The sequence below is a fragment of the Furipterus horrens genome, unplaced genomic scaffold (genome assembly GCF_987537825.1).
Source record: "Furipterus horrens unplaced genomic scaffold, mFurHor1.1.pri manual_scaffold_1, whole genome shotgun sequence".
NCBI lineage: Eukaryota > Metazoa > Chordata > Mammalia > Chiroptera > Furipteridae > Furipterus > Furipterus horrens.
The window spans coordinates 184417931-184445224 of NW_028327171.1; the positions used below are offsets into that span (position 1 = coordinate 184417931).

Consider the following 27294-nt stretch of genomic DNA (forward strand, 5'->3'; position numbering starts at 1 on the left):
GGCGTCTACCCAATCCTCAGGCTGTTGTTTTGCAGACCTAAACCTATGTAACTTTAACAACATACATATACAGTACCATAAAACCCCACAATATAGTGAAAAGTCCATGATAAATAATTAAATATAATGTTTTTTTAAATCCCGCGATACATGAGGCCGTGATAAGTGAACCGCAATACAGAGAGGGACTACTATATTTAATTATTTAATAATAAAATTTTCTTAATTTTTTTTATTTTTTTTTATTTTGGTTTTTCAATTACAGTTGTCCCCTTTTCCCCTAATTTCTCTCCCCCACCCAACCCACCCCCTCTCCCGCAGTCATATCCCTCCCCGTTGTCCATGTCCATGAGTCTTTTATATGGGTTCTTTGACTAATCCCTTCCCTTACTTATCCCCCTTCTCTCCCTCCCCCCTCCCCCCTATTTACTGCTATTCTGCTCTTTGTTCTATTTAGTTCCTTTGTTTGTGTTGTTCTTTAGTTTCCTGTATTAGGTGATATCATATGGTATTTTTCTTTCTTTGCCTGGCTTATTTCACTAAGCATAATTCTCTCTAGTTCCATCCATGTTGTTGCAAATGGCAGGAGTTCCTTCTTTCTTTCTGCTGCATAGTATTCCATTGTGTAAATGTACCACAGTTTTTTGATCCACTCATCTACAGATGGGCACTTAAGTTGTTTCCAGCACTTAGCTATTGTAAACAGTGCTGCAATGAACATAGGAGTGCATAAGTTCTTTTGAATTGGTGTTTCAAGATTCTTCGGGTATAATCCTAGTAGTGGAGTCGCTGGTTCAAAAGGCAGTTCCATTTTTAATCTTTTGAGGTAATTCCATACTGTTATCCATAGTGGCTGCACCAGTCTGCATTCCCACCAACAGTGCAGTAGGGTTCCTGTTTCTCCACATCCTCGCCAGCACTTGTTGCTTGTTGATTTGTTGATGATGGCCATTCTGACTGGTGTGAAATGGTATCTCATTGTGGTTTTTATTTGCATCTCCCTGATGGCTAGTGATGTTGAGCATTTTTTCATGTGTCTATGGACCTTCTGTATGTCCTCTTCGGAGAAGTGTTTGTTAAGGTCCCTTGCCCATTTTTTAATTGGGTTGTTTGTTTTCTTGATGTTGAGTCGTATCAGCTCTTTATACATTTTGGAAATCAGTCCCCTGTCTGTGATGTCATTGGCAAATATGTTTTCCCATATGGTCGGTTTCCTTTTCATCTTGCTGATGTTTTCTTTTGCTGAGCAGAAACTCTTCAGTTTGATGTAATCCCATTTATTTATTTTTTCCTTTATTTCTCTTGCTTTAGGAGATGTATCCGTGAAGAGATTGTTACGTGAGATATCTGATATTTTCTTGCCTATGTTTTCCTCTAGGACTTTTATGGTGTCACAGCTTACATTTAAGTCTTTGATCCATCTTGAGTTTATTCTTGTGTGTGGTGTAAGTTGGTGGTCTAGTTTCATTTTTTTGCACGTCCCTATCCAGTTCTCCCAGCACCATTTGTTAAAGAGGCTCTTCTCACTCCATTTTATGTTCCTTCCTCCTTTATCAAAGATTAGTTGACCATAGAGGCCTGGGTTTATTTCTGGACTCTCTATTCTGTTCCACTGATCTATATGTCTGTTCTTATGCCAGTACCATACTGTTTTGATTACAGTGGCTTTGTAGTATTGTTTGATATCTGGTGTTGTGATTCTTCCTGCTGTGTTCTTCTGTCTCAAGATTGCTTTTGCTATTCGGGGTCTTTTTTGGTTCCATATGAATTTATGGAGTATTTGTTCTAGGTCTGTGAAATATGTCATTGGTATTTTAATAGGGATTGCATTGAATCTGTAAATTGCTTTGGATAGTATGGCCATTTTGATGATGTTGATTCTTCCCAACCAAGAACATGGTATTTGCTTCCATTTATTTGTTTCTTCCTTAATTTCTTTCTTCAATGTTATGTAATTTTCAGAGTACAGGTCTTTTATCTCTTTGGTTAAGTTTACTCCTAGGTACTTTATTTTTCTTGTTGCTATAGTAAATGGTATTTTCTTTTTTGTCTCTGTCTCTGCTATTTTATTGTTGGTGTACAGAAATGCCTTAGATTTCTGTATATTTATTTTGTACCCTGCGATTTTGCCGAATTCACTTATTATATCGAGTAGTCTTTTTGTGGAGTTTATAGGATTTTCTAGGTATACTATCATGTCATCTGCATATAATGAAAGCTTTACTTCCTCTTTCCCAATTTGGATGCCTTTTATTTCTTTTTCTTGTCTGATTGCTGTGGCTAGGACTTCCAACACTATGTTGAAAAGGAGTGGAGAGAGTGGACAACCTTGTCTAGTTCCTGAGTTCAGGGGGAATGCTTTCAGTTTTTGTCCATTGAGTATGATGTTGGCCTCAGGCTTCTCATATATAACCTTAATTATGTTAAGATATGCTCCCTTTATTCCCATTTTGTTGAGTGTTTTCATCATAAATGGGTGTTGTACTTTATCAAATGCTTTTTCTGCATCTATTGAAATGATCATGTGATTTTTGTCTTTCATTCTGTTTAGGTGATGTATTATATTTATTGATTTGCGAATATTAAACCATCCTTGCATCCCTGGAATGAAGCCCACTTGATCATGATGTATGATCTTTTGGATGTGTTGCTGGATCCTGTTTGCCAATATTTTATTGAGGATTTTAGCATCGATGTTCATCAGTGATATTGGCCTGTAGTTTTCTTTCTTTGTTGTGTCTTGACCTGGTTTTGGAATTAGGATAATACTGGCTTCATAGAAAGAGTTTGGGATTTTCCCCTCTTCTTGGATTTTTTGGAACAGTTTGAGGAGGATAGGAGTTAGTTCTTCCCTGAATGTTTTGTAGAATTCGCCTGTGAAGTCATCTGGTCCAGGGCTTTTGTGTGCCGGGAGATTTTGGATTACTGTTTCAATTTCCTTCTTTGTTATTGGTTTGTTGAGACTTTCCACTTCTTCTTGATTCAGTTTTGGAAGGTTATATGTTTCTAGAAATTTGTCCATTTCTTCTAGATTGTCAAATTTCTTGTCATACAGTTGTCTGAAGTAATTTCTAACTATCATTTGTATTTCTGAGGTATCAGTCGTGATTTCTCCTCTTTCATTTCTGATTTTGTTTATTTGTGTCTTCTCTCTTTTTTTCTTGATTAGACTGGCTAGAGGCTTGTCGATTTTGTTGATTTTTTCGAAGAACCAGCTCCTAGTTTTGTTGATCTTTTGGATTGTTTGTTTAGTCTCTATGTCATTTAGTTCTGCCCTGATCTTGATGATTTCATTCCTTCTTCTTGCCCTAGGCTTTGTTTGTTGTTGTTGTTCTAGTTCTTGTAGCATTGTGGTTAGGTTTTTTATTTGAGATTCTTCTAGCCTTTTCAGATATGCCTGTATTGCTATAAACTTCCCTCTCAGGACTGCTTTTGCTGTGTCCCACAGGTTTTGGGTTGTTGTGTGCTCATTATCATTAGTTTCTAGAAATTTCTTGATTTCTTCTTTGATGTCATTGTTAACCCATTCATTATTTAATAGCATGTTATTCAATCTCCATGAGTTTGGGTGTCTTTGATTTTTTTTTCTGAGGTTGATTTCTAGTTTCAAGGCATTGTGATCTGAAAAGATGCTTGATATGATTTCAATTTTCTTGAATTTGTTGAGGCTTGTTTTGTGACCTATCATGTGGTCTATCTTTGAAAATGTCCCATGTGCACTTGAAAAGAATGTATATTTTGCTTCTTTGGGGTGAAAAGTTCTATATATATCAGTTAGATCCATATGGTTTAGTGTGTTGTTCAATGCCTGTATATCCTTGGTGTTTCTTTGCTTTGATGATCTGTCTATTGTTGATAATGGAGTGTTGAAGTCCCCTACTATGAGTGTGTTGTTGTTGATATCCTTTTTGTGGTCTTCTAGTATTTGCTTTATGTATTTGGGTGCTCCTATGTTGGGTGCATATATGTTTATCAAAGTCATATCTTCTTGATGGATTGTTCCTTTAAGTATTATGAAATGTCCTTCTTTGTCTCTTTTTATTGTCCTTGCTTTGAAATCCATTTTGTCTGATATGAGAACTGCTACCCCGGCTTTTTTCTCCGGTCCGTTTGCTTGGAATATTTTTTTATATCCCTTTACTTTCAGTCTGTGTAAATCTTTTGTTTTCAGGTGTGTTTCTTGTAGACAGCAAATATGTGGATCTTGTTTTCTTATCCATTCCATTATCCTATGTCTTTTAATTGGAGCATTTAATCCATTTACATTTAAGGTTATTATTGACGTGTATTTATTCATTTCCCTTTGTATCTCTGTTCCTCTCCTCTCTTGTTTTTTCCTTCTTTTTCCTTAGAACACTCCCTTTAGCATCTCTTGCAATGCTGGTTTGGTGGAGATGTATTCTTTCAGTCTTCCTTTGTCTGAGAAACTCCTTATTTCACCTTCTATTTTGAATGAGAGCCTTGCTGGGTAGAGTATTCTTGGTTGTAGGCCTTTGTTTTTCATTGCTTGAAATATTTTTGACCATTCCCTTCTGCCTTGTAATGTTTCTGTTGAGAAATCAGTTGATAGCCTTATCAGAGCTCCCTTGTATGTTATTTGCTGCTTTTCTCTTGCTGCTTTTAGGATTCTCTCTTTGTCTTGGAATGTTGCCATTTTAACTATGATGTGCCTTGGAGTGGGTTTTTGGGGGTTCCTCTTGATTGGAACTCTCATTGCTTCTTGGACTTGCATAGCTTTTTCTCTCATCAGGTTCGGAAAATTTTCTGTCACTATTTCTCCAATCAGATTTTCAATTCCATGTTCCTTTTCTTCTTCCTCTCGTATTCCGATGATCCTTAAATTATTTTTCCTAATGCTATTCTGTAATTCCCTTACATATTGTTCATATTTTTTCAATCGTTTTTCATTTTGCTGTATTGTCTGGGAGTTTTTCTCTACATTATCTTCTAACTCACTAATCCGATCCTCTGCTTCTTTTAGTCTGCTTTTGACTGATTCTACTGTGTTTTTCAGTTCAGAGATTGTATTCTTAAGTTCTTCCTGGTTCTTGTTAACAATTTCTATGTCTTTTTTGATGTTGGTGTAGTTCTCTGCAAGTTCCCTGTAATTTTCTTGGAGCTGTTGGTAACTTCCTTGAAGATTGTCATAGTTGATTTTAAGGATGTCGAGTATATTGAGCTTCTTTACCACCATTGTTTTGAATTCCATGTCTGACATTTGGACTATGTCTATTTCCTCTATCTCTCTTTCTGAAGATTCCTCTTTTCTTTTCATTGAGGGGTTATTTTTGCGTCTTACCATGTTGGATTCTTTTTGTTTTTATTTATTTGTTTGTTTTTTTTGGGGGGGTAGTCTGCTTTGACTTCCCTCCTTTGTGGTGTAATATTCTTTATCGAAGGTCTGGGAGTTTCAGTGGTGCAGTCTCTTTGATATCCTGTGCTTGATGTTCTTGAGTTACCCTTTATGTCGTTTGTTTATGCTGTTCAGTTATATTTCAGATGTTCTTTGATAGGATCTTCCTTCTGGCTAGTTGGTTGAGAATCACTCTATCTGCTTTGTCTTGAGTTCTTTTGTGGATATGCTGTTAAAGACATAAACACACAGCCCAGGCAGGAGACCCACACCCTCAAAAAGTATCCCTGACTCTATCCTGCTATCGTTAGCCAACTAGCCCGTATTAATATAAATGTAAAGAGAATTGAGCTTTTATACTATAAGAAGAATAGATAAGAGTTGTTATTGGGGAGGAAAAATATAATTTTTGATAGAGGGGGTGATAGATTAATAATATTTGAGACTGTGCAAGCCAGTTAGTAATATTTACATTGTATGTTAATAAAAATAGAAGAAAAGGATAGAAAAAATACATAATATAGTAAGAAAGTGGGATTGTATTGTATTTGGGTTTATATAGTAATTACATTATATTATTTAGAGTGATAGGGGGGCTAAGCTAGACACACAAACGAATAAACAACGATTAAAGAGAAAGGATGAGAAGGAGAGGTTATATGCAACACGTTAGAGATAAAGTTTGTTATTATTGGAAGAGGTGGAGGAAAAACACCCCCCCCAAAAAAATCCCCAAGAAAATAGAAGAAAGAAAAGAAGAAAGAGAGAAAGAGAAGAAAATAAAAAATTTACCACAACACCCCCCCAAAAAACCCCAAAAGGTAAGCAAGAAAGGAACAAAGAAAGATAGAAAAGAAAGAATACAGAAGAAAGAAAGAAAAAAGAGAGAAAAAATATTGAACCAAAAAAATATATATATATATATATATATCTCCCCCCCAAAACCCCCCCAAAAAAAACCCAGGAAAAGAATAAAGAAAGAAGGGAAGAAAAGAAATTATTAAGAAGAAAGAAAGAACAAGGGAGAAAAAAATTGGGAGAAAAAATTTGGAAAAAAAAAAAACGATGTTTTTACTCCGTTTTAGCCTTGGTGTGTTGCCTTCTTTTTCTGGGTCCGCAGCTGGTCTAGTGTGGCAGGTCAGAGGTTCTTGTTCTTTTGCCGGACTGGTGTGCGCACCCGGTTGCCGCTATGGTGCGCGCCCGCGGTTGCCGGCACGGCGCGCTACCTTGCTGCTTGCTGTAGCCAGTTGAGGTGCCCTTGCGCGCAAGCCCCTGCGCGCTCGGGCGGCCCAAGAGTTTGCCCCGCGGTTGGAGCCCACTGCTGCCGGGCCGCGGTGGTTCCCCGTTCGCGCCGAGGTGCCCCTGCGCGTGTCCCTGCACTCGCGGGCAGCCCGAGAGCTTTCACCGGGATTGGCTCCTGTTGTCGCTGGGCTGCGGCAGTTCCGCGTTCGTGCCGAGGAGTCCCTGCGTCCGTCCCTGCCCGCGCGGGCGGCCCGAGCGCTTTCCCCGGGATTGGCGCCCACTGACCCCGGGCTGAGGTGCTTTCACGCTCGCGCGCCGCCCCGTGCCCTCAGTCCCGCTGAGCCGAGCTCCGGGAGTTGGTCTCTCGCCTCTTAGGGCAGGGCCGGGGACACTTGTGCTCAGTGGAAGCGAGCGTCGTGGGTCGCCGCCTCCCGCTGTTCCCGTGCTGCAGCCGCCCCGTTCCCTCACCCGTCTGGGTGGGCACAAACAGAGCCTGCGCTAGTGGTCTGCTTTCCGGCCTGGGGCCCTGCGCCCACGGGAGCTGTCTAGGGGTGTCTGTGCACGGTTCTCTGCCTGTTCAGTGGGCCCTCCCTGTGCCCGTAGGGGCACTGATCTTATGTCCGTTGGGGAGTGTCCGAGGGACGCCTGGACTCACGGCACCGTGCACCTGGGCCAGTGAGTGAGAGCACTTCCTTCTGTGCGCCCCCGCGACCCAAGGGTAGGGTTGGGGAGTGGATGAGCGGGCCTCTGCACCTGGGCTCCTCCAGAACGGCCTACCACCCCCAAACTTTCCTCCCCTCTCCACCGTCCACTAGAGAAAAACATAAAGGAGAATTATGTTCTCACTTGCCCAGCAGCACGCTGTCTCCTGTCCTTCAGCGCCAATGCCACTTGGTCGAGTCCCGTCTCTGCCAGCGGGCAGAGATCCGCTCTCTGCCTGACTCCTCTCTGGGGCAGCCTGTGGTCGCCAAAAATCCTTTGTGTGCTTCCCGCCGCAGGTCGGGCAGCCGCCCCAGTCAGGAATCCCGTTTCATCCCCTTTTTCTCCACTATCCTCACTAAACAGGTTGTTCCCAGATGGATTTTCTCTAATCCAGCAGTGCTTGGGCTCAACTCCCGCCAATGTCCAGCTGCTCACTGAGATGTTCTGTCTGCAATTAGACCAAACTGTAGACGGGTCTCCGGAGCCTAAAACCGCAACCTCTCCTCACTCCTCCGCCATCTTACCTCTCTAAAACTTTCTTAATTTAACTAATGATATTATTAATGTGAATATTACTCTTTGCTTTCTGGTTTTCTAAATTATAGTTTTTTTAACTTATTCAAATATGTTTGTCTAACATGAATATACAATGAAGGTTAGTAAAAATGAGAGTCTTACAAACTTATAGAATTATGGTTTAGCTGAAGGTTTAAAATGAAATAATAAAATCCCTATTTTAATAATTTGGAGAATTTTGAATAGGATAAATCTGTAAGTTCTTTATACATTTAAGTTGGTGATTAAGATGAAAGTGATTGGAAGATATATGTTGTAAATGTTACATGTGCACATACAGTTTAAAATTCAGTAGCTGAAACTGGTAGGAAGGTGTGTGATCTAGTGATCAATAAAAACTTTATTAGTGACATAGAGAAATGTTTGTAAATGGGAAAAAAGCAAAGGTATAATAAATGCAATAGGTGTTCTTAAAGATTGTTTGGTTCTATACCTGTCAAATAGAATTTTGCAATGTACAAAATGTACAATCTGAAGCAAAGTTCCTTAAGTAATTTTATATAGCATAACTTAATTACCTTGCAACACCATGTAATAGCAAAATTTATGATCATAAGCCTTTTGAAATTAAAAAGGAGTAGGATTCCAAAAAACACGTTACAGATAAATTGGAGACTAGAATTCTAATGATGTGTACATTAGCAAATCAGTTTTCTCTGGTATCATCTCATCCATATCCTCAGTCCACAGGTGGTAATTTATTTTGAGGAAATTTAGAGCTACTCTGGGAATCATATCCTTGTTTCATATTTTTGGAACTTCAGCTTTTGGATGTAACTACAAAGCACATACAAGTATGTGCATACACACACACACAAACATCATTAAAAAATCTAATCTGGGACCTACTATACTCTCTGTTATGTGAACATCAAGGTGAAATTATAAAAGAAAAGTAAATTTTATAAAGTCAAGAGGAGAGCATTTTTTAATTGCCTGTTTACTTCTTCTATTGACTACCTTTATATCTTAGCAGTATCATAACTTAATGAGGATCTCAAAGGTCTTCCCTAACCTCTATATTAGTTTTGATCCAATTGAGATATTTTTCCAAATGACTAAGGAATAAATTTTTTATAGAAGTTCTTCCATTACTCTTTATTGTTCCTTTCCACTCGTCAAGAAATAAACTTGATCTAGACTACATTTTCCAATATATCAGTAGGTGGTCAGGGAGTATAAAATTCCCATGAAGCTATACCTAAAATCATGGCATTGGCAAGCTAGTTTCTAGAAGCCATTAAACTCATATCATAAATCTGGTCATAGCAAATCTATATGGGAATTGATAGGACACAGAGGATGAATTATGTATCACAGAACTGCTGAGTGGCAAAGAAAAAATGCTCACTTGGACACAAATTGTATAGGGGAGAAATACATATTTTTATGGTAACTCTGTATTCTCAATGTTAAGTAACTGAAATTGTCACATAATATGAATTATTGTGTGATGCTATGGTTCACTCAATTCAAAAAGCACTAGAATTCGTAATTAGAGCAATATCTACATTTTGTGTTTGTACAAAAAAGTACACAGCAATTTTATTGGCATATGTCATTGAAAAATACACAATTTGTAATAATATGTGCATTGGATATAACTAATTAAAGTGATTACCATTGAAGTAACAGAAATAAAGCTTGGCTTATAATTATAATGAGTTCTGATCAGCTCAGCTAGTGAGTTTTTAGTTAAAAAATGCATATTTAATTGCAGATGCAAACACATTTAGGTTAATATTAAAATGGTAATTAATAGTCTTATAATGCAAATAATGCTGATGATCCCTTTTTAAAAGCTCATGAAGTTTAGGAGTATGTGTCTATTTATTTGCTATAAGGAAATTTTCTAAATTAAACATTTTATATAAAATGAATATAAGAATTAGAGATCCAGATGAAATAACTAGCCCATGGAACATACAGATCATTTTTAGAATGCTTTGAGACCTGCAAAATTAATTTTAGCTTTTCAACAGATTTTAACTGTGTACCTTTTATGAACATGTCAGGAGTCCATTTAAAGAAACTTTATTATGACAGATAGGAAGGTTTACCATAAAATGTTTCAGCTGAGCCAGAGATTTGCAAGCTTTCACAAACAGTAGAACTGTTTTGATAATGAATCTATATATCCTTCTAGGGAGAAAGAAGAAAGTAATTTGCTAGTCATTTTAAGTAAGTTAATTCAGATTCTTGAGGTGCTGATGAAAATAAAACAGATTTCTTTGACCATTAAAATCTAAAGACTGAGAAAAGTCTTATTTAGGGGACATCCAGTAACACAAAAGAGATGAACTTTGTCTAGTTAAACTCTGTCTATATTGGTAGAGAAAATAAAAGGGATAACTGACAAAAATAGGTTCTGGAAGTAAGGGTTATTTAGTAAAATAAGTAAAAAAAACGTTGATTATATGGTAAATTAGAATTACTGTCAAACAATCAATATATATGGTATGACTATAACACATTTTCTTTTTTTGTAAGAAATTACCTATTTTTTAAATTTTAAAGCCTTTTTTAAAATTAAAAATTCAAGTGAAAAGAAAAAGAGTAACCTTTGTGTTCTCATTATGCTATAGAGCTTCTTCCTCCAAAAAAAAATCTACTTTTCCAATACAAATGAAAATAGATTATCAAAGCACTTATGTAATTCTGTCTATACAGTGAAGTATAGGGCAGAGAACCTAGTATGCCCTACAGGCTTCCTTTTTAAATTTTATCTAGTGGCATCTACTTTTTTTACACCATATATTTTTCTTTCACTTCTTTAGGTAATGTAAAAGGTATAAAACTAGAAGTGTAAAAGGATAAAAAAATATCTTTAAAAGAAATAGAATTAAAAAGCAGCAATCTTATAGAAATCAAGAAGAACAAAAGGGAAAGTGATTTTAGACCCTATGCTGCTAAGAAGTAAGGAAGCTCTGGGGGGATTTTAGGCATATTGTATCCCCACTGGTCAGAGGCCGGAGCAGTAGAGACCGTTTCAGCAGCTTAACACAGTCACATGGTCATCTTTCACCCCAAGAGTCCTTTCTCTCTTGCTCAGAAAACCATGCCTTCCCTCGAGCATATTATTAATGTAAATTGACCAGGTACTGAAATACATTATAATCAGAAATTATTTGCAGCTAAATTCATGTGATAAGCAGCACACAGATTTTCTAAGAGTAAATGGGCTTTCTGATTGTAAGGTGATTATGTAACATCTTAGTGCTATTAGTTAATAATATACAAAGTGTTTGTTTATTGCCTTAGGACTAGGTCAAGGTCAAGGAATAGTGTTGTTTATAGACCTTGATGGCATTGTGCTAGGGAAATAAGTCAGACAGAGAAAGACAAATAGTGTAGGATACCACTTTTATGAGGAATCTAAAAAAAAAAAAAAGAACTATAAAAATAGAGAACAGATTGGTGGTTGCCAAAGGTGGTGTTAAAGAGTAGATTTAATGGGAGAAATTGGGCAAAAGGTACAACTTCCAGTTATAAAATAAGTTATGGGGATATAATGTACAACATGGAGACTATAAATAGTAATACTGTATTATATATCTGAAAGTTATTAAGACAGTAGATCTTAAAAGTTCTAATCACAATAAATTGTAACTATGTATAATGATGAATGTTAACTAGACTTTTTGTGGTTATCATTTTGAAGTATATAAATATATAAGATGATTACATTGGACACTTGAATTTAATATAATATTTTATGTCAATTATATTGAAATTTTAAAACATATAGTTGGTTTCTATAAAATTATATTCAAAAATTATTTAAAGTGTTTTTTCCAAGTTTGGATTTTAGAGAGGTTATAACTGTTATTTGATAAAAGGAAAATAATTTATGAATTTCAGTAAAGTGTTACAGTTTCTTAAAGTTAATATAAACTATGATTTACTTATTATCAGTTATCATTACAGCTTGGCTTCTGTATAAAAAATATATATGTGTGTACATATATATACACACACACGGCATTGTGGTAAAGTATAAAGTATTTCACTTGGGGATATGTTTGTATTCTTGATATTTTAAGAATGATATGAAAAAATACATGTACATATATACATATTCACATACATATGTACTAGACATACACACATATGTGTATTGTTTATTTTTATGTCATTTGTTTTTAACATATAAAACATGTTTTATTATTTACAATTAAGACAAACTTTCAGGAAAAAACAATTTTTTATTTAAAAATATTTTTCTTTTATTGATTAGAGAGAGAGAGAGAGGAAGGGAGTGAGACTCTGAGGGAGAGAAACATCAACGTGAGAAACATCAATTGGTTGCCTCCAGCATGTGCCCCAACTTGGGACCAAACCCACAACCCAGGCACGTGCCTGACTGGAAATTCTTCCCACAATCTTTTGGTTTGTTGACTACACCCAATCAACTAAGCCACACCGGCTAGGGTTTAAAAAACAAATTTTTAAATGTTTTATTCAAACATAGAATTCCGATATAACATGGAGAATTCAAAATTTCCTTTAAATGTGATGTAACTATTACTCTAGGTTACTAAGCATTTATGTGCTGAAAAAGCAGAACTATGTAAAAGAGCAGGGGTTTTAGAAGAAAAGAACTAGATTAAAATCATGATTCACCACCGAATGACGCAATAGATATTAGTCTCAGTTTCCTCAACTATTCCATTGAAATGGCAATACATAATTACTTAAATAAGGGAATCAGCAAAAGTTACATCCAGGATTTGTAGAGGAGCCCTAAAAGGAGTCAATAACTCTTCTTTCTCTGCTCTAGTTGTGTCCTTCATCAACTTTGTCCATCTTTCTTAGGCTGGACGCATTGTTCATATGCTTTGGTAAGAATGTTCTAAATCTCGTAATCTCTACATGCTCAAGCTTCAGGACCCAACAAGATAGCCAGCACTGATATCCTTTTTATTTAAAATTGCTTAATCATTTCTCTGCCTTTTAGCTAAGATCAAGTGTAGTATCTGTTCTTATCAGATATTAAACTGATTGAACACTTGAGGAAAAATAGCATAAATAAAATAAAATTGATATAGTCAAATGCCTTCAACTGCCTGTGAGTCCATTCTATTCTATACTATTCCATTGAAGGAAAGTTATAATTTTATGTGTTTCTAGAAAAGAAAAAAACAGTTTAGTTTGACTCTTTCTCTCTACCCTAATATTTTTCATTTATGATTGTTTAATCTTTAATTGTTAATACTTCTTATTTAATAAAATCATCTGCTAATGGATATAGAATTGGCCAAATCTATAATTTTCTGCATGGATCACAAAGGTAATAGAAATGGTGACTCTATTTTTAAATAAATGCCTTCCTTATGTCACTCCCAGGGGGGCAGGAGGATACACACACACACACACATATAATAACATCTTTGACAACCTACACATGTTGTAACAAATTCAAATGTGAATGAATATGTGACAGGGTTCAAGTATCTTTATTTTACATTTTCATTATAATTATTTGAAAAATTCTTCAGAAACATGGTGCTAAATGTGCCTTTAAATAGAATATGAGTGCATTTTTGCTGAAGCAGTTGTACTTTGGTTAATTTTCATAAGCTTCACAAGTGTGAAGGGGACAGTCTGGAAAGCTCTGGTGGCAGGTGCTTTGCCACCTGCCTCACTGTAATATATGGCTAGCAATAAAGTTAATGCTTTCCTCCCTCACTGATCACCATTCACAGATTGACTGAAGCTTTGGATGTGGTACAATATTTAAGGGAATGGCATTTCATATTCATAAATGCTTATTCTGAGACTAACAGTTTTTCAAACTACCATTTCTCAGTTCTTGCATATCAGACTGAAGACACACTTCTCTATGGGTTATGGTGGCCATTTAAATATACTGTGTTCAAGTTATATATCTCTATTTTGTATGCCTTCATTACACACACTTGTATATGCATACATGGTACAATTTGTCAGACACTATTCTCAAGGCTTATGATTCAGTCAATAATATAAAGAAATTACACATGGTGACATAATTTTTATTTAGAATAGTTGTCATTTTGTACTTAATTCAATTATTCTTATTTTATTTTTGAGAACACTAACAATAAAGAACTGAAGCCAGGTCAGATGGTAAATGGCAGAGCTGAGATTCATGAACAGTTATACTTAATTCTAGAACCTGACAATTAATTGCTCTTTATAAACTATAGATTTATATAAATCAGAGTAATCATCAGTTATTTAACTTTTCTCATCTTAAGTTTCCTTATCCAAAAATTAAAAAGGGAAGAAATCAATTTTGCGAAATCATTTTAAAAATTTGAAACTGTATACAATTTTTTTGGCACTATAGAATTCCCAGTACATTTTAGCCATATTTTTCTCCCTTGGATTCTAAGCTACCATCACAAATGGCAAAAAGATTTTATCTTAAGTGCTCTCTATTATCAGAGATAGTGGAAGATATTTTTCATTACTCTGGTAAAGCGACATACATTCAATTTCTTGTGCCTATTATGCCTTGAATTTCCCACTCTTATTAGCTTTGGGACCTTGAGAAAATGAATGACTTTCCTATGTCCACCTTTTTGTGTGTGTGTGTTAAAGAAGATGGAAAAAATACTGAATTCATAGGGTTGTTATAAAATTTAAATGAGATGATAGACATAAACTTACAGGTTGAATGCACATATTTTATTTCACTAGCTCCCAAACTTCAGTAAAAATTCAGGCCACTGAAAGTATCAACTGGAATGCACAAAGAAAATAACAGAAAAGACCACGGCAGTTTTGTATATTGGAAAGGTACAGAAAACAAGGAGACTAAGTGAACATACAGCTTTTAAATGTTGAGACCTTCAACATTTTCCCCATAATTGGCTACCATATCCTCACAGACAGAGCTGTAGTGCTTTGGCAGGAATATAAAAGGTTCTCTGTAGTACAACTGACACAGGGGTTTCCCCAATGAAAAAAATTCAGTCCATCCTTAGTGAAGGATAAGAAAAACCAACTTACAGTTTCCAGTGCAATGTGATGCACTATGAAATATGAACACAAAGCCAAAGATCACCAGACTTTTGATGAAATCTTTTACCATGAAAGCTATAGAATATAGATCATATGCAAAAAAGACAGATTTCCTTGCAGGAAGAAGAAAATTAAAAACTATCACTAATATCCAGAAAGAAACAAAACAAAACCAAACCTGCAGTTGGAATCAAACTGCATTATAAACCATTACTATCAGAGTTGGGAAGTCATTAAAGCAATATATAACAGGATACTGACTTTCTTACAAATACATTAAGAATGTCTAAATGTGGCATGAATAATAAATTAGAGGAAAGTATTAAGACTAATTAGAAGATGTTTTTAGAGATTCTATTCAGAGATGACAGGAGTCCTAGCATGAGATGGTCATAAAGAGATCACTTCAAGAATGAGGACCCAAGAGTACATAGATTTTATTTTATGTGAGTGGATTTCAGGCCTGGGAGTATGATAATTTCAGAGTTGTTGTCATGGACACCTAGGTGAACTGTGATGTTACTCAAAGAATGGTAAATGCCATAGAGGGAACATATCTGGGCTATGAGAGTGGGGGAAATTATGATTTGAGTTTAATTGTGCTGCACTTAAAATACTTCCAATTTATCCATTTAAAAACTTGAATTCATTTGACTGAAACTCCAGACAAAGTTGTAAACTATAGCATATATATTTGGAGGTCATCAACATATGGCTTAGGATCAAAGCCATAGAAATTATAGTATATTTCCCAAAGATATTGTGTGGAAGAGGGAAAAGAAACTGGGACAGAATGTTCTAGAACAAAGCAATAAAGCTAGTCCAGTGAGTCTAAGAAAAGGGGGCAGAGCTGAGTAGAGTATCATGATATAGATGTAGCACAGTTGGTTTAACTGTTTATCCATTGAGTAAAACTTAGGTTGTTGACTGTAGTATGAACAATTGAACAATTGTGTAACTATTTTTGTGTAAGCATAAGTGTTTGTTTCTTTGGAATTAATCCCTAGGAGTGCAATTGCCAGACCATACGGTAAGTGTATGTTTAGTTTAGTTTTTCTTCTTTGTTTTTATGGAAGTTGCTAAGCTGTTTTCTTTTAGTGATTCATTTAGGGTACTAATTCTTTTCTTTCAGCCTTTGAAACATGAGATGCCACTTTCTTCTGGCACCACAGTTTCATATTAGAATTTCACTGTTATTCAAATTGTTTTTTTCCCCTAAAGGTAAGGTGTCAATTATTTTCCATTATTTCTTATTATTTCCCATTTGCCAAAAAAAAAAAAAGCCAGTTTGATTCAAAAGACATTTTTAAATGAAGAAGTAGCATTCTGTTCAGATTCGCTTTTAATCCATACTGAATTCTTTCAGTGTAGGAAACTATGCAAACACATGCGAGTTAACAGCATTTTTAATTGGCTCTTTCACATATTCTAAAAATTCAGCCAAAAAATCTATACTAACTTTCATAAACATGCAAGCCTTTATCTTCTTGGCATAATGTAATAGGCAGTCATCTCATGAGGAACTGTTGTTATTTTTTTTATCTTGATGTTTTTTCAAGTGATAAACCAAAACTGCAGCTTTTTATCTGGCAGTGAGCTAACAGCAAGTCACAGGAGAGGAAAACTTTAGGTGCTCTTGTCAGGAGGAGATATAAAATGAGTTTACTGACAGAATTTAATATTGGAAGAAATAATGTTATCACTAGTGTTTCTTAAATTATTTTATTCTTTTTTTCCCTGATACCCTTGCCCATATGTTAAATCCTTATCACAAGCATACAAATGTACAAATATCAACATGATGTTGAAATATCAAAAATCTTGATTTTCAAATCAACCTGTGATCATTTAAAATTATTAAAATTAGGCAGGTAAGGGTAGTTTATTAAATTCATAAACTATGTGTTTAGGAGCTAATATATAATATATATTTAATAAATGATGAGAAAAATAATTCAATAAAATAACATTAAAATATGACTAATTTAATCCTCTCAGCAATTATAGGATATATTACAGATGAAGAAACTGAGACAAACATAAATTACATAATTTCTTATATGAGCAAGAATGATCAAACTAATAAGTGATATAACCAGAAATTAAACCCAGATAATCCGATGCAAGACCCCAGATCTTAGTCCCTAAGCTTTATAGTCTCTTTAAGAAATATGAGCATCTTTTCTGTCAACTCTAATGATCAACTTTTGAAGATATAAGTAAAATAAATTTTTATGCTTTTATGCAATAATTAGAGTCAGTAATATAAGAAAATTAAATGGCTTGAATATTTCTTCACTTGGCAAATCATCAGATCACAGATCATGGCAATATATTCTATAATTATTAAAAGTTTCTTTCACTCTATATTTCCACTGGCTTTCTTTGTTTTGAATTGTTTGTATTGTAAAGTGTAAGAGCTGAAGAACTGAAATGATTCAGACCACAGAGAATAATATTTTTATTTCAGTCATTTCAGTCTTTAAAAGGTCACTAAAGCTGAACAGCACTAAATTACATTGCTAACATCACAGTGTCTGTAAACACAATGCACTGTCACAGCTGGCTTTCTCAATCAGAGTCAGATTTGCATTTTGGAAATCATATTAAGGTGCTGGTAAGGGGTAAATTGGGCTTCTTATTTTGATTGAAGTTTTTGAAATATAGAAGGAGTAATTTGTTTTTTTAAGTATAATTTTAATAAACTACATTTAAAATTATAATTTTAAAAAATACGTATTGATCAAAAACAACGTAACAATTTTCAAACAGTAAAATACGTATTATTTATTTTTCATAAGTTTTATTTAAAATAATAAATAATAGAGAAGTTTAAATCATAAAAACAAGAAAACCACATACACCAAAAAATTGAAAACCATCTGATAGATTATTTTTTTTTGTTTCTTTGTATAGGGACAAAAAATATGTCCTATGCTTCTTCCATTTTCTGATTATCTTTTATTTAATCCTATAAAGAGAGCAGCTTCCCTATAGCGAAGGAAATCGAGGCCAGTCCATCTAATTATGCAATGAAAGCTGATTTGTTGCCAACAGAAGACTGTCATAAATACTGTATGCTCTTCTGTATTAGAATAGCATATTGACCTCCTCCACTATCTAAAGTTTAAAGAGTTTTGATCCAATCTCCCGCTGTTTTTTTTTTTTTTTAATTCTATGTCATTATAGTTGAATGAGAAGAAAGAGAAGTCCAAACACTTACTTAGAACTATACCATGCCGCTCTGCTCCAGGTCCCAAATAGAAATCTATGCCAGAAACATCGCAGGGCCAGGGTAAAGGAAGATAAGGCGCAACAAACGTTATGACTTAAAGAGTGTACAAAACCATAAATGTATTATCTATCGCCTGATCTCAGAGTGCACAAGGGTAGGTGCTGGGCCATAGAAACCTATATAACTAGGGGATGTGAACCTATCTAAGGCCGGTGAAAGGTTGGGAGGTTTAACGGTTCTTAATGGCAAGATGAAAAGAAAAACCTGAGATGATTTGAGGAGAACACACTCCGCTTGGATGGCAGAGACCCTGTGTGATACACAGGGATAATACATAAGAGGGTGGAGGTGGAGTTATTTGGACATTAACTTTTTTTTTTTTTTTTTTTTTTTTTGCCATTGGCAAAATAAAGCTAAGTGAAATAGATATATTTTGCTAGATCATCTTAGAGACTAAATTTCTTTATGATATGCTGATTTGTTTGATAATCATAATAAGTTGCCATACTTCTCAGGAAATGAGTATTAGTTTTAAAATTGTCCAGGAATGCCATGTATTTATATATTGTTTTGTTGGAAGGTGACCCTTTAACTGGCTAGACCATTGAGTATTGGAGAGCAATGTTCTGATTGGGAGTTCTACTTCAATTTTTAAAAGGTTACAAATTGGGTTTTAAAACTGGTAGATGTTTACCAAAAATTGTATCATAGTAGCTCTGTTAGCATCGGCATTTAACTAATTAGAAGAAAAACAAAGCAAACGGACTTAGACATTGAGCTTAATAAAGTGGAGAGCATGAGCCTGTTTGCTTCACCATGAAGCAACAGCTTGTCACACTCCAGGGGACCACAGCATTCTGTCCGCCAAGGGAATTAACACTCCTCCCTTCCACCTGTTCTGGCACCAGATTGTTGGGAGTGCACAAGGGTAGGTGCTGGGCCATAGAAACCTATCTAACTAGGGGATGTGAACCTATCTAATGCCGGCGAAAGGTTGGGAGGTTTATTGGTTCTTTTGAAAAGGCACCTGGTCTGTCCAAAACCTCAGGAAAACAAAGAATCACTCTCTCCCTCTATCCCCCTCTCTCTCCCTCTATCCCCCTCTCTCTCACTTTTTCTCCACCACTCCCCCCAATATACACCTGGTGATGCACTTGCCCTCTGCATTTTCATGTCTTCTTTCCATAGCCATGTAGCCCTAGCAGACATGACCCATGGCCATGTGGACTCCACATGCAGGCTCTAGGCGAGAGCACAGCAATGGGCTGTGGCTGGAAACATACGATAAGCTAGCTGGATGCTGGGCTGAACTAAACTTCACTATGGAGCAGAAACTCTGAACACTGGCTTTTGTCAGCTTAGCTTTGCTAAGGACAAGGCTGGACTTTTTTCATAGTGGGGTGGACGGAGATGGGACATTGGAAAGTCAATAAGAGAAACCCCTTAATTTTACATTATCAATAAAGGCTGCTACAAAACCTTAACCTTCCATAATGGTTTCAGGAAATTCTTGTCCCCTCAACACTATAAGAACCCCACTTCCACCATTAGAAGTCCCTCTGGAAATAAGGTCAAACCCTATTGTTTTAATGATCAGTAAGGAAGTCAAATTTAAAACGCAACCTTCAATTTGAAAATAATAAACCAAATTGATTTTTTTTAGCAAATTTATACAGGCCCATCATTATTGCACACTTCTTAAAACTTCTATCAGTATAGTCGGAAAATAATGGTTTTGACATTAAGATTTTAGAAGATTGAGTCAATTCTCAGTAAGTAATAAGAACACTGGCACTTATAAATGTCAGTTACAAGTTTTGAATATTTTCTACATGTAAAGGATTTAAGTTAAAATGATAGCTCATGGTGAAAAGCAGAAAGATAAAAACATTGGAACTATATTCAAGATCAAAGCTTATTATTAAGGGTAAAGGAACACCATTATAAAGATTATGTATTCAAGAAACATATGAAGGACCCAAGGTCATGAACAATAGGGTGGAGTGTGACTATGGAATAGGGGTCAAGCTCAGTGGAGGGGAGCAAAGGGTGAAATAATTAGAACAGTAAAACATAAAAATAAAAACTAATAAAAGATTATGTATTCATTCATATGTATCATTAAACAAATATGTGTTCAGAATTACTTTTGGACAATAAAAATCAAAAGTGATTTATTCTGGGGGGGAATAAGTTTTATTTTTCTAATGAAGACAAATGTTAAATTATTTTAACCTGCCTTTATATAAATATTAACTAAGTTCTTTGAGTTATAAACCACTAGAGAAAAACAGTAATGGAAATTTTCCCAAAATTTCTGTTCCAAAAACAGGTTATATATTTTATCACTAGAAAACAAACATCAGGTAGAAAAAACATAAATTGGTATCACTTGCATGTAGTCTTTGCATTAATGTTTATCTAAGACTTCAGTAGTTTCCTCACTATCAATGGTAAATAAGCACTTATAATAAAATGTTCATTTTGTTTAATATAGTTTTTTTCTCATCCTTGATATATGAACCATATTAAGTATGGACCTTTAAGTCTTTATTTGCTACGGAAGTTGCAAATCAAATCTGTCCCTGCGTAACATTTTTGAAATAAATATTTTGGCAAAGAGTTAGTGTCTCCACAACAACCTTGCAGATGTAAATAGCAAAATACTTTTTAAAAACTTTACACATATATCCAGGGAAATACAGTTAGTCACTAAAAGATGGAGATTTGAGGACTATTGGGCCTTATTTTAGCGGTATGAGGACCTTACTAGTTTCAAGGTAAGAAAAACTTAGAGCATAACAAAACAAAATAGAATAGCAGTTAGATTATTATAAGAATTAAAATCAAAATAATATAATATTTTATGAAACAGCAGAAATAGCAGTAAGCAAAGAGAAAGGAAAGACTGTGTCTTCTCAAAGTCTCTCTACTCAAGCTAAATATTTATGCATGTACATTGAGTTGGAGAGTTAAATAACAAACACAGAAAAGAGAAAAAAGAATCAAAAATGATAGGAGCTATTAACAGGTGCACGAATTTGAAATTGGTAACATATAGATAATTTGCTCTAGTCTCCCTTACCTCCTGCCAGAACATTCATTAATGCCTAGCATTTTCTCTACATGTTTGCAGTCACACACATGTATATCCATATTCCTTCCCAGTACACCATGACTCTGGACCACTATATGACTCCAAATATCAGAAAATCCAGTGACAATCTTAGCTTTTTGCTTTCAAAGCTGAAAGGATAACTAATGCCACTCTTGGACATGAGCAATAGTTAGCATTTAACACATTTTTTTTAGTACTTGCAGACAAGAAAGATTACGACTTGTGTATTTTATGTTTAGAGCTGAAAATCCTAAGTATAAGGAACATCTGAAGGATAAAAATGCTGCTGAGGCTTTTTTACATTATCAGAAATGCTTTCATATCGCTGTAGTTTCTATTCATGAAAGCTAAAAGATATTTCTTTTAGCACTATTGGTAGCACGCAGCTCAACAGCAGTTAAGAAAGTGCAATGCATTTGCAAGTGGTCATTAAAATCCAACCTTTTCCAGGAAGATAAACACATTGTCAGAAAAGTATTAGATAATACTTGCATATTTTCATATTCCTCCAGTTAACAGATCTTAACATAAAGAAATGGAGGTGAGTCAGAGATGGAAGCAGAAAAATAATTCTTAAGCATTTCCTTGATTTAAGGTTGAGTAGAAATAAATAGTATCATTTTCTTAGGAATTGTTTCATAAAAGTAGTTTTTAAATTAAATTTAAAATACATATGACTTCTTTGTGTATTGCGTACCCAAAATAATTATAATAGAATGGGTGACTCTGTCAAAATAAACATTAAAAAATGGTAGTTGAATATTGTACATTGTAATTAATTAATATATACAATTGAACTTATAATTTATAAAGTATTTTCTTGAAAATATTAATCTATGACTATTGCCACTAGATTTTTAAGTATATTTTATTAATTATACTATTACAGTGTCCTAATTTTTCCCCCTTTTCCCCCCTCCATCTGGCACTCCCCTTCTCTCCAACAATCCCCTCGCCCCTTAGTTCATGTCCATGAGTCACGCAAATAAATTCTTTGGCTTTCCTTTCCTCTACTATTCTTAACACCCCCACCCCCTGTTTATTTTATACCTACCAGTTATGCTTTTTAATCTCTGTATCTTTTCCCCCATACTCTCCTTTCCCCTTCACTGCTTATAACCCTCCAAATGATCTTCATATCTATGATCCTGTGCCTGTTTTGGTTGTTTGCTTAGTTTGTTCTTATTTTTGTTTTTTAGATTCACTTTTTGATAGTTGTGAGTCTGTTCTCATTTTAATGTTAATGGTTTTAATTATCTTATTTTCCTTAAATAAGTCCTTTAAGCATTTCATAAAATCAGGGTTTGGTGATGATGAACTCTTTTAGCTTTACCTTGTCTGGGAAGCACTTGATCTGCCCTTCCATTCTAAATGACAGCTTTGCTGGGTAGAGTAATCTTGGTTTTAGGTCCTTGCTTTTCATCACTTCGAATACTTCTTGCCAGTCCCTTCTTGCCTGCAAAGTTCCTTTTGAGAAACCAGCTGACAGTCTTATGGGAACTCCTTTGTAGGTAACTCCCTGCCTTTCTCCTGATTGTTTAAAAATTATCTCTTTATCTTTAAGCTTTGACATTTTAATTATGATGTGTTCTGTTTGGTCTTCTTTGGGTCCAACTTGTTGGGAACTCTAGTGCTTCTTGGACTTGCATATCTATTTTCTTCACCAAATTAGGGAAGTTTTCTTTCTTTCTTTTTAAGTGTTCAATTTCTTGCTCTTCCTCTTCTCCTTCTGACATGCTTATGATTTGGATGTTGGCACTTTTGGAGATGTCCCTGAGTCTTCTTATTACCTCCTGGTTTTTTTGAATTCTTGTTTCTTCATTCTGTTCTAGTTGACTGCTTATTTCTTCCTTACGTTCCAAATTGTTGATTTGAACACTGGCTTCCTTTCCTTCACTGTGGCTTCCTTGTGGATTTTTCATTATTTCACTTAGTGTATCTTTCATTTATTCCCTTATGCTTTTGCCACACTCAGTGAGTTCTTGAGCATCCTTATCACCAGTGTTTTGAACCCTGCATCTCCTATGTTGACTATCTTCTTTTGTTTATTTATTTTTTCTTAGTTTTGTTGTATTCTTTCATTTGAGCCATATTTCTTTGTCTTCTCAATTTGGTAAGCTCCCTGTGTTTATTTCTGTGTGTTAGGTAGAGCTGCTTTGACTCCCTATCTTGGTGCACCTGTTATGTTGTGTGGGGTGGAGCCTTAGGTATTGTTAGGGTGGGGCAACCCATTTCACTGCTTTATGGCTTTGTTGAGGAGGGATTGGACAATGCAGTTATCTGGTTGTTATAGGCTTGCTCAGCACTTGCTCTGTTTCCAGTCACTTCACCCACTTCCTATATACAACTCCATCCCTCTGGCTGATGGTGGTTCCCAGAGTGGGTGGGTTTGCATATGTTCTAAAACCATGCAGGCCCTTTATATGGACTCTTCCGAGAGACTGGAAGTTTCTTCTGCCACCCTAACACCCACTGGTTTTTATAGCCAGAAGTTATGAGGCTTTATTTTCCCAGTGCTGGCTCCCTGGGCTCCATGGTCTGGCCTTGGGTTGGGATTGTTTGATCTACCACAGGTGAATGTGGGACCCCCCTGTTCCTCCTTCCATTGCTTTGCTGCCACCACACCACATTCTCTCTACCCTGGCTCCATGTCCCCACCCCTTCTACCTCTCTGGGTGAGTATGGCTTCTCTAGATCCTTGGTTGCTAGACTTTCATACAGCTTGATTTTTTGGCAGTTCTGGATATTTTGTTTTTCGAGGTTAGTTGTGATTCTTCTTATGATTGTGCAAGGAGATGACGCGTGTCTGCCTACACTTCCTTAACTGAAAGTCCCTGCCACTAAATTATTTACTGACATACATCACAGATCCTGATATTTGATTTAATTTTTTCTTTATTGATTTTAGTCAAAGAGAGAGACAGGAAAGGAGACAAACAGAGATAGAGAAACATAGATTTGTTCTTCTACTTATTTATGCATTTATTTGTTGATGCTTGTATGTGACTTGACCAGGGATGGTACCCACAACCTTTGTGTATGGGGACTGAGAGCTAACCAATTGAGTTACCTGGCAAGGGCCTTGGATCCTTATATTTGAAATAATAAATGCACTTACTTAATACAGCAATATTAAGAATTAGTCCAGTTACTCAAAAGCATACATATAAGAAATATATAACTAGCTATATATAAATGAAAGAAACATCATTAACTATACACTTTTAAAAAATAGAACGCTTAAGATGAAGTTAAAACTTTATCATACAGATAAACAGTGTTATTACAAAATTTAAAAATATATACAAAACAAAACATATATATCCGTTTTGGTAATACAAAGTATTTAACATTTTAGATTATGTATCTTTTGTATGATTTCAGTGAAAATAACATGTAAACAAGTCACTTAACTATCACATTACATTTGTGTATTCATGTTTAAATCAGGATTGTATTTTTTATTTAAAAATGTAAGTTTGTGACTGATAAAATATAAAACTCTAGAGCTGCTCCAGAGCCAGAGAAGAATACTAAATATTTTTACAGAGACTTTTTTTTTTCTTGAATAATAAATTACTTTCCAGTTAGATCTCAGTGGTGGATTCATTTTTTTCAGATAAAATGGCACAGAATAAAACTTCTAGTTTCGGAAGCATGTGTTGTACCTGTGTGCATGTGTGTGTGTCTGTGTGTTTTGGGTGGGAGTTAGTAGACAGACAGTGAGCTCAGGCAAGGATTCACAGAGGCAGTTACACACAGAAAAAGAAAAGCCATTTCTGGTTAATCAGTAAGGAGTAGCAGTACTAATTTTAAGAATATGTTTTAGGAAACAGCTTTTATTAGCAATGAGATCAATATTCTTCAGTAAAGTAGGTGTCGATGAATCAAGGATTTACTCTGGTGACTAATAAGCATTGTGGTAAGAGGAAATGATGCTTCTGTCATGTGCTGCATGTGGCCATCACAGAAGATGTTCATCAGAAACTAAGATTGCAAGAAAGGAAAACTAGTGCAAATAAATCTAAAAGGATTCATTTTAAAAAGTGCAATACAGGAAGGTATTGAAAATTATTAGCAATAGAACTGTACCTTACAGAGCTTGCTATATTCATGTCTATAAATGAATATTGTTTCTAGTCCAGTTTTAGTAATCCTCATGCAATTATTTTTATTTCTATAGTGTAGTCATTATTTAAATTAGAAATACTTAGCCTCACAAGTAGTATTACAGATTACACCTGAATCTAGCACACCCCATCTATGAAATTCCAGGTATATGTCTCTGAATGGAATGTGTGTTCTACTCTTGTGTTCTCATCTTTGGTTTGTGGTCTACCCCTCTAGTTGTATTTATTTTGGTCCCAAATGTCACATAAATTGTTACTGACAAGCCTCATGGCTAATATAACAGCTCAGGATCCTGCTGTTCCTTCTCCCTCACTCATCTCTCTTAGGACTACTGAAAAAAGTCTTAAGTGTATTTTCCACCATTGTCCCTCCTGCAATCCGTTCTCCATACTGCAGCTAGAGTGCAGTCTTTTAAAACATAAAATACATCTACTAAAATATTTAGAATAAAACTTAAACTGCTTATTCTGAAAGCTGGTTGTAATATTTTAAATCAGTACTCACATTTCATTCGCTTATTATTGTTACAGGGGGGAATCTGGCCATATTACTGGGCAACGGGAAGGGACACCCAAGGTAGCTCAAAAGAGCTTGCCTTCTGGAGAGGATGGAGACAGGAAGCACCTGAAGGCATCAGGATTGCACATGGAAGCCACACCTGGCACGTGACAAATTTCCAATCCCAGGGGAAAGAGTAAACAAAACAACACATGACACCCTGCACACTGGGCATGGCTAGAAACCATTCTCTCCCCTCCTGGATCAAGGCAGCAGGAGGAGGGGCAGAGACCCTGTAGCAGCAGCTGATGAACATGATCGACACGAGCCTGGATTGGCTGCGAGTTTGGACACCTCTGGCATGCACAGGATTTTGGTCCTGGACTTTTAAACAAGGGACCAGCAGAGCCTTGGCCTTCTGGTTCTCCCTCACCCATACGGTCAGGGCCCTAGTGTTCTTGGGCTGGTGGGCAGTGGAATCTATCTGGCCAGGCAATAAGCGCCAGGTCCCCTCCCCATACAAGAAAGAGCGGCAGCCTGGGAGACTGGTGCTGCACTGCGCGGTCCTGCCCAGCTGGACACATGAACACACCATGGTGAGCCAAGGGTGGAGTGACAGGGTGCAGGTGCTGGGCCAGAGGTCAGTGTGGAGGAAAGGGTATCACACAGTGAATAGGGTGCCAGCAAGCACAGACCACAGAAAGATGCCTGAAGCCCAGTGGTGATCGGAACCAGCTAAGCCACCTGTATTTCCCAAAGGGTGATATTTTAAGTTAGAGAAGGAATTCTAGGGGCAGCCCTAAATTAATCTGGTTCTTGGGTGTTTTAGAGGGAATGGGCTTTGAATACAGAAGCCCATTATTCTTCCCCAATTGTATAGCCTTTAAATACAGACTTTTTTCCTTTTTACCAAACCTCTGCCTATGGCATTTATGGGTGAAAAGCAGCAGAACCCCACATAGCTCTTCCAGGACACCACTACATTATTCCTACACTCTAAAACTGAAGCCAATTCATTTGAAAATAAAACTTATAAATCAAAACAAGACAATAAGTTTTATGGCTCCAATCTTATATTCCCTCCATTGTGGAGAGTTCAATCATTTAAGCTAAGATGTCTGCTCTCCCATCTGTAACAAATCAATAATGTAGCAATATTTTTTGTAAATTGTAAGGATAAATTTTTTAAATGTAAAAAATGTAAATCTAAAGGTCCGCATATATAAACTATACATTTATATATGTACATATTATAAATGTAAGGTCAAATATATAAAACTATTTTGAAAGTAAATGTGCTTAATTAATGTTAGTATCCTAGAGATCACAATGACTTGGTTGACACATAAAACCAAGACTGTGATAACATAAGTTATTAAAATATTCTGATCTTATAACTAGGTTGTAAACAAATCTTACTGCTAGGTTTGT

At 35.7% G+C, this 27294-nt stretch overlaps 1 pseudogene; it reads left to right on the top strand.

The window, feature by feature from the left end:
- Positions 1-12810: 12810 nt before the first annotated feature.
- Positions 12811-12941, top strand: LOC150022420 (U2 spliceosomal RNA; annotated as a pseudogene).
- The last annotated feature ends 14353 nt before the right edge of the window (positions 12942-27294 follow it).